The 6,392-nt window shown below is 47.4% G+C and overlaps 1 pseudogene; it reads right to left on the reverse strand.

The window, feature by feature from the left end:
- Positions 1-4,236: 4,236 nt before the first annotated feature.
- On the reverse strand, positions 4,237-5,884 carry LOC132674903 (large ribosomal subunit protein uL4 pseudogene; annotated as a pseudogene).
- Positions 5,885-6,392: the final 508 nt, after the last annotated feature.

Below are 6,392 nucleotides of genomic sequence, written 5' to 3' on the forward strand. Positions count from 1 at the left end.
TTTTTTCAGTTATTCGTCATTTCACGACAGAACTGGGAAGCCACCTGTTCTCTAGACCAGGGTTTTGGGTTGGTCAGGTACATGGTATTTTCACAGATCAGTTAGTACTTTTCCTTATTTCTCTCCTGTCCGGGGAGGTGCTGCTGTTTAGGCGCGTCTCTGCTTTTCCTCCAGATACATATGCTCTGAGGATTTATGCCACCAGGAATAATCTCCTACCCTCAAGCCTAGGCAGGAAGGGACCCATGATTTCCTTTGTGTAGAGCAACTTTCTGTAGAAAAATTGGACCTTCTCCCTTCGACAGAAGGCAGACCAATGAGGTTCTTTGAGCGGCCAGCAGAGGGTCCCAGGTCTGCCCCGTAAATGCTGATGGATTATGAAATCCTTATAATATCTGCGGCTTGCAGAGATCTCGAGGTATTCTGCAATCAGATGTGAGATCTGGGGAGTGGAGTGTGGTCAAATTTTCAGCAGAGATTTGTAGATCACCTATGACCATTTTTGGAATGGGAATGGGAATGGGCTTTTTAAGTCTTTGTTTCAGGTGCAGGAATTTTTCTGAAGGGTGAGCTTTATGTTCTATGTAGAAAGGTGAAGTGTGAATAAACAGACATACACAACATGGAAATTACGAAGCAAGTGGACAGATACTGCACAGGAAGTCCCTTTACCATCGGAATGGCGTGATCATAGACTTCTTAAAGACTGGAATCTGGCCTTCCGTCTCTCTGATCCACATCATACTGGTAGATCCTTTGTAAATATGATATTGTGTTACATGCAAATATGTACATCATGTGCAAATATGATGTTGTATCCTGCTGACATCCTTCAGTGGCTCCCAGGTGCCTCCGTGATAACACTCAGTCTCCTTGGTTTGGTCCTTCATTTCCCTCCCAGTCAGGCCCAGCCTCCCCTCTTGCCATTGCCCCGATTAAACTCCACATGGCAGTCACTCAGAACAAACTGCAGTGCCCCGAGCATGCCCGACTAGGTACATTTGAGGATGCTCTTTCCCTGCTTTTCCCATCACGCCAACTTCTTCTCTCTTTCCAGACCCTGTTCAGGATCCTCATCTTAGGGACGACGTCTCTGACTATCCCCTCATCTTTTAATGCCCTAAACCCTGTCTTCCACTCGTTAGGTGCCCATCTGAGCTGCTTTATCATCCTGCCATAGCCCTTGATGTTCTAGATGATAAATCAGTGGCTTACATGTCTATGCCTAGCTCAAGACTGTTGTCTTAGAGACAGGGGCTGTATCTTGTTCACTGTGCATTCCCAGAGTGCACTGTGCATTCCCAGTGCTTGGGGTCTAGGATGCGCATAATAATTATTGGTCGATTTAATCATTTAATGAGTGGCTAGTTCCGATGCGGTCCCCCTCCCTCTCCAGTGGCACCAGCCTCTTGCTTCCTTCTTTAAGGGTCACTGGGCAGGGATCCTGCAGAGTGGATGGGGAAGACATGCATATATGGTGGGATTTGCCCTTCTTAACAGGCTCATTATATACACAGTTATGTCTTTATTGTTCCCCCTTTTAATTGGATTAAGGGAGTTATTCTCTGAGAGATGAAAACACGATATTGAATTCTTATGAGAAATTAGGTAGAATAATAGAATGTTGAAGTAGAAGGGACCTTAGAGGTTATAGGGATCATCCTTCTCATTTTTCAGGTGAGAAACCAGGCCCAAGGGTAGGAAGATTTGTTAAGCTTTCAGAATCAATTAATAGCTGAAGACATCTGTTGCTTCTGCCTAACTCAGTCCCTTTGGGGGAACCAGCCCTTCCCACTCTCAGTCATAGCATTTTGAGTGGTGCTGGGTTTACTCCCAAATCTGGGATGAGCATATGAACTGGGTCTGGCCAATCAGAGCATCAAAACATGTGTTCCCAGGAGGCCAGTGAAAAGTGACGAGACTTGATTCCAGAACATTGGAAAAGAGAAGTTCATATGCTCCACTGGGGTTGCTGAGAAGATAGGACCAACCATTGGCAGCCATCTTGTCACCATGAGTGGAGAGCCAAGGAAAACAGTGCCAAGAGATGAAGAGAGTGAGTCTGTCCTAATGACATCATTGGAGACCCTGATACAGATGTGTCTGATCCCTGATTCCTGTAGGAACTCATTAATTATTGTGTATGTGTGGCTTTTTTGCTTAAGTTCAGTTCTGTCCCTTTCAACCAGTTAATCTAATATAATGTTAGAACTAGAACCAGGCCTCTTTACCCCCAAATGCAGTGCTCTTTCCACTGAACCACACTGGGCATTCCTCCAATTAACCCTATGCCACCCATCATCACATAAGAGAAAGTAGAATTGGGAGGGAATGGGAGACAACAGGGCTACATTTTGATGAGTAGGGGATGTGTCTCCAGTGAGGGACTCTGGGGACTAGTGGGAGGTCACTGGGGTAACAGGAGGCGTTGGAACTGGAGCGAAAAACAGAGTAGCTAAAAACCAAATTTTGCTTGTTTTCCTGTTTTGACACAGGGTGGAGGTGGGGGGCTATGGGGGGTGGTTAGAGGTGGGGGCATATATGTGACTAGAAGCAGATTCAGCCAGGCTTTTCTTCTAGATTAATGAAAAGACCTTTTGATCTGGACCTTGGGAAGTTGCTGGGGTGCAGATTGGAAAGGCAGAGACAAAAGTCAAGACATCACTATTTTACCCTTAACATCTCATGACTCCCCTAAGTATGGGAAACTCTGTGCCACAGAACGGCCACAGCCACGACAAGTGAACCTTCTCTATGCCCCGGCACCAGTGATATGACTGTGCTGGGCCATGCCTGTTGTTGCAGGCAAGATATGCTAATGAGATGGCTTCCCACCTTGGTGATAGTTTGGTTTCTAGTCTCTGAGGTCAAATCTTCATCACAATGCCCAGGATGCATGAACTAAAATGCAGGGTCTGTCCCTGGTGGGAACCCCACCCATACTGCCCACACACACCAGGACAGAGTTTTTAGAGGTCGGATTCATCCTGCTAATGTAACTCTCTTCTCTGTATTCATATAAAGTTCAAAAATAGGGGGAGCCTGGGTGGCTGAGTCGGTTAAACGTCCGACTTCGGCTCAGGTCATGATTTCACGGTCCGTGAGTTCCAGCCCTGCGTCGGGCTCTGTGCTGACAGCTCAGAGCCTGGAGCCCGTTTCAGATTCTGTGTCTCCCTCTCTCTCTGCCCCTCCCCTGTTCATGCTCTGTCTCTCTCTGTCTCAAAAATAAATAAACGTTAAAAAAAAATTTTTAAAAATAAGCAAAAGTAAGTTATGGCGTTAGAAAGCAGGACGATGGCTACCTTTGGGAGGTGGGCCAGGAGGGTCTTGGAGAGGGTGCGAGAGAGTTTTCTGGAGCGTTGTGTTCTTCGACTGTGTGCTGTTTACCCGGAAAAGTTCTGTTTGTGAAAATCTCTGGAACTATGTACTTATGGGTGATGTACTTTTCTCTGTGTGTTGTATTTCAATAAAAACATTACAGTGTGTTAAATGCTGGTCATTGTAGGCAGTCAAATGAGGCCACTGAAATTATGTGATGATACTCTTCTCTTGTAATGTGGGCACACAAATGATCCAGAATATGTTCATATTAATTTGAAAGTATATAATAAAAATGAAAACATAAAAAAAAAAAAATCTCGTAGCATGCTCACTGTCTTCCAGGGGTCCAGGACGCTGGATGGAAAAAACTGGAATATTAAGATACCTCAGAATCAGTGCAAACGGACCTCAGACCCGTTCACCTCTCTCCACTTTGATTGCCGTCACTCTTTTTTTTTTTTTTTTTTAAGTTTATTTATTTATTTTGAGAGAGAGCAAGAGCAGAGAGGGGCAGAGAGAGAGAGAGAATCCCAAGCAGACTCTGCAATGTCAGCTCACAGCCCACTGCAGGGCTCAAACTCAAGAACCGCGAGATCATGATCTGAGCCCAAATCCAGAGTCAGACGCTTAACCGACTGAGCCGCCCAGGTGCCCCGATTGCCACCACTCTTGTTCAAAGCACCAACAACTCTAGGCTGGACTGTGGCAATAACCTCTCGCTGATGTATAATCCACTGTCCACACAGGAGAAGACTGTAGACTTAAAAAACAGCTCAAATAACTCCCCTACTGGAAGACCTTCAAAGAATTCCTAAAAGTCTTTTTTTTTTTTTCTTCCTGCCTTTGATCAGGTCTTTATTCAAAATTAGCTGTCCGAAATGATTTGACTCTTATGGAATAAACAAATTTAACTTTTTATGCAGCAGCCTTCTTTTCTTCCGAGGTGGGTTTCTCTTGTGCAGGCTTCTTGTCAGTTGCTTGGAAGCTGCGCCCCCCCCCTCCCCCCCCCCGCCAAAGTTTCTTCTGCTTTTTCACACCAGCAGCCTTCTTTCCTTTCTTCTCTACCACAGACCTCTTGCCTGGAACCCTCTTCTCTGATTTGGCTTCTAAGGCTGCGGCTGCTCTGTCCATCCAGAGTTTGTGATTCTTGGCCTGGCGATGAACGCTGTTCTGGGGCATAGTCTTGACATACAGGGTTAGCTTCAAACGTGATTCTTCAGGGCTCTGCGACGAGTCTTCTTCCGTGGTGCTCAGAGGGCTCTTTGGATCCCTGGGCTTTTCAAGATTCCGCTAAGGTCTGTGTTAAGCATCTTGTGCACGGGAAGCTTATAGTTACTCTTGAGGGAGGCAGCCTTCTGCCAAGTGCCATACAGATCGTCTAACTTGCGGGGAGCACTTTCAGTCCAAATGCAGAAACGTCCCACATCCCCACCAGAAGCAAGCTGCGAAATGTTCGCTTGGCTTACATTAAGTAAAGTAAATCCAGGGATGTTTCTGGGGACAACGTTGTCCTCATTAGAGATAACGCAGGGTCCCCTGCATTGGATATGGCAACGGTTTCTCATTTTACCCCTTGCCAGCTCTCATTTGCTGAGAGGCATAGAACTCTTTGATATCATTGCAGGCTTTAAGTCTCTTAGGAAGCAAAACAGCCACTTTGGACTTCTTGTAACCTTCAACTTTATCTTCAACCATCAAAGGAAGTTCAGGGTCTTCCTCAATACGATGACCTTTATTTTTATTTACTTAGTTATTTTTAAGTTTGTTTATTTTGAGGGAGGGAGAGGGAGAGACAGAATCCCAAACAGGCCCCAGTGCTGTCAGTGCGGAGCCCAAGGCGGGGCTCGAACTCACGAACCGCCCTGAGATCATGACCTGAGCTGAGATCAAGAGTCAGACACTGAACCGACTGAGCCACCCAGGGGCCCAATACGATGACCTTCAGACATGACCAGCACTGGTAAGGCGGAGGCAGCCAGGCAGAGCAGATGACCCACCGCCTCTGTGTCATGCTCATTCTGCAGTGCTAACGACGCCAGGTTTCGGTTGGTGCGAACACGCGGCCCCCACAACACGCGTTTCCAGAGGCACCTGGCCAGAACGGTGAGTCCCACTGCCTTGAACTCTGGGAATTGGAGCCGCGGCTCTGCCAGCACCCCAAGACTCAGCACTGCTTCGATGGCCTGCTAACTCACTGACGACACGGGGCTGTCTGTCGTTCTTGCCGAGTGGGTGTGAACAAAGTTCACAATATCAGGTCGAATTGGAGGCTTGAACACGGCAGGCAAAGTAGCATTTCTGCCAGATGATTCCCCCTTTTCAGAGTATAAGGATATCAATGAATAAATACATGCCACCGTGGGGAGAGGAGACAGCCACCCTCCTCTCATCCCTGTGGCTCCTACAGGAAATGTAAGAATTGCCAACAGTCTTAAAGCCCAGATCCCAGCACGCCCAGCAGTGACTGGTGCCTTCTGTCTCCCTGACCATCGTCCCACCACTCTCCCCCACCTCGCCAATTTCCAGCCCCCTCCAGCCTCTTGTCATCCTTCCAGCCCGCCATGCTTGTTCTAGCCCCAAAACTTTGACATAGACAGGCATGTGTGCCTGAAGAGGGGTCTCCCAGGTCCTGGGGTTGCTGGCTCCCCTTCGGACCTTCTGTCTCAGCTCCGATGTCTCCCCCTCAAGTAGCCTCTCTCGGCCATTCTTCAGTCGCATCACCTTTTATTTTCTTCACGGTACCCGTGGCTATCTCGTTTATGTAGTTGTTACCAGAATGTGCGCGTCAGGAGGACAAGGACCCATCCACCTTCTTCATCATTCATATCAGTCAGTGAGTGTCCCGGAGGGCAGCGGATGGCATACTCAAAAGAGTATAACCAAGAAGAATTTAACAAAGGGACCTTGTACAGAAATGTGGGCAGGGCTAAGGGAACCAGCTCCCAGGGAAAGCCACCCCCGCCCCTAGGCCTGAAGGGGCAAGGCGAGGGGGCTCTCTTTTCCTTACTTTCTTTGTCTGTTAAAATATCTCTATGAGGTGCTTGCAAGACGTGGTTACATGCGAGGACTGG

The sequence above is a fragment of the Panthera onca genome, chromosome B4 (assembly GCF_046562875.1).
Source record: "Panthera onca isolate mPanOnc1 chromosome B4, mPanOnc1 haplotype 2, whole genome shotgun sequence".
Taxonomy (NCBI): Eukaryota; Metazoa; Chordata; class Mammalia; order Carnivora; family Felidae; genus Panthera; species Panthera onca.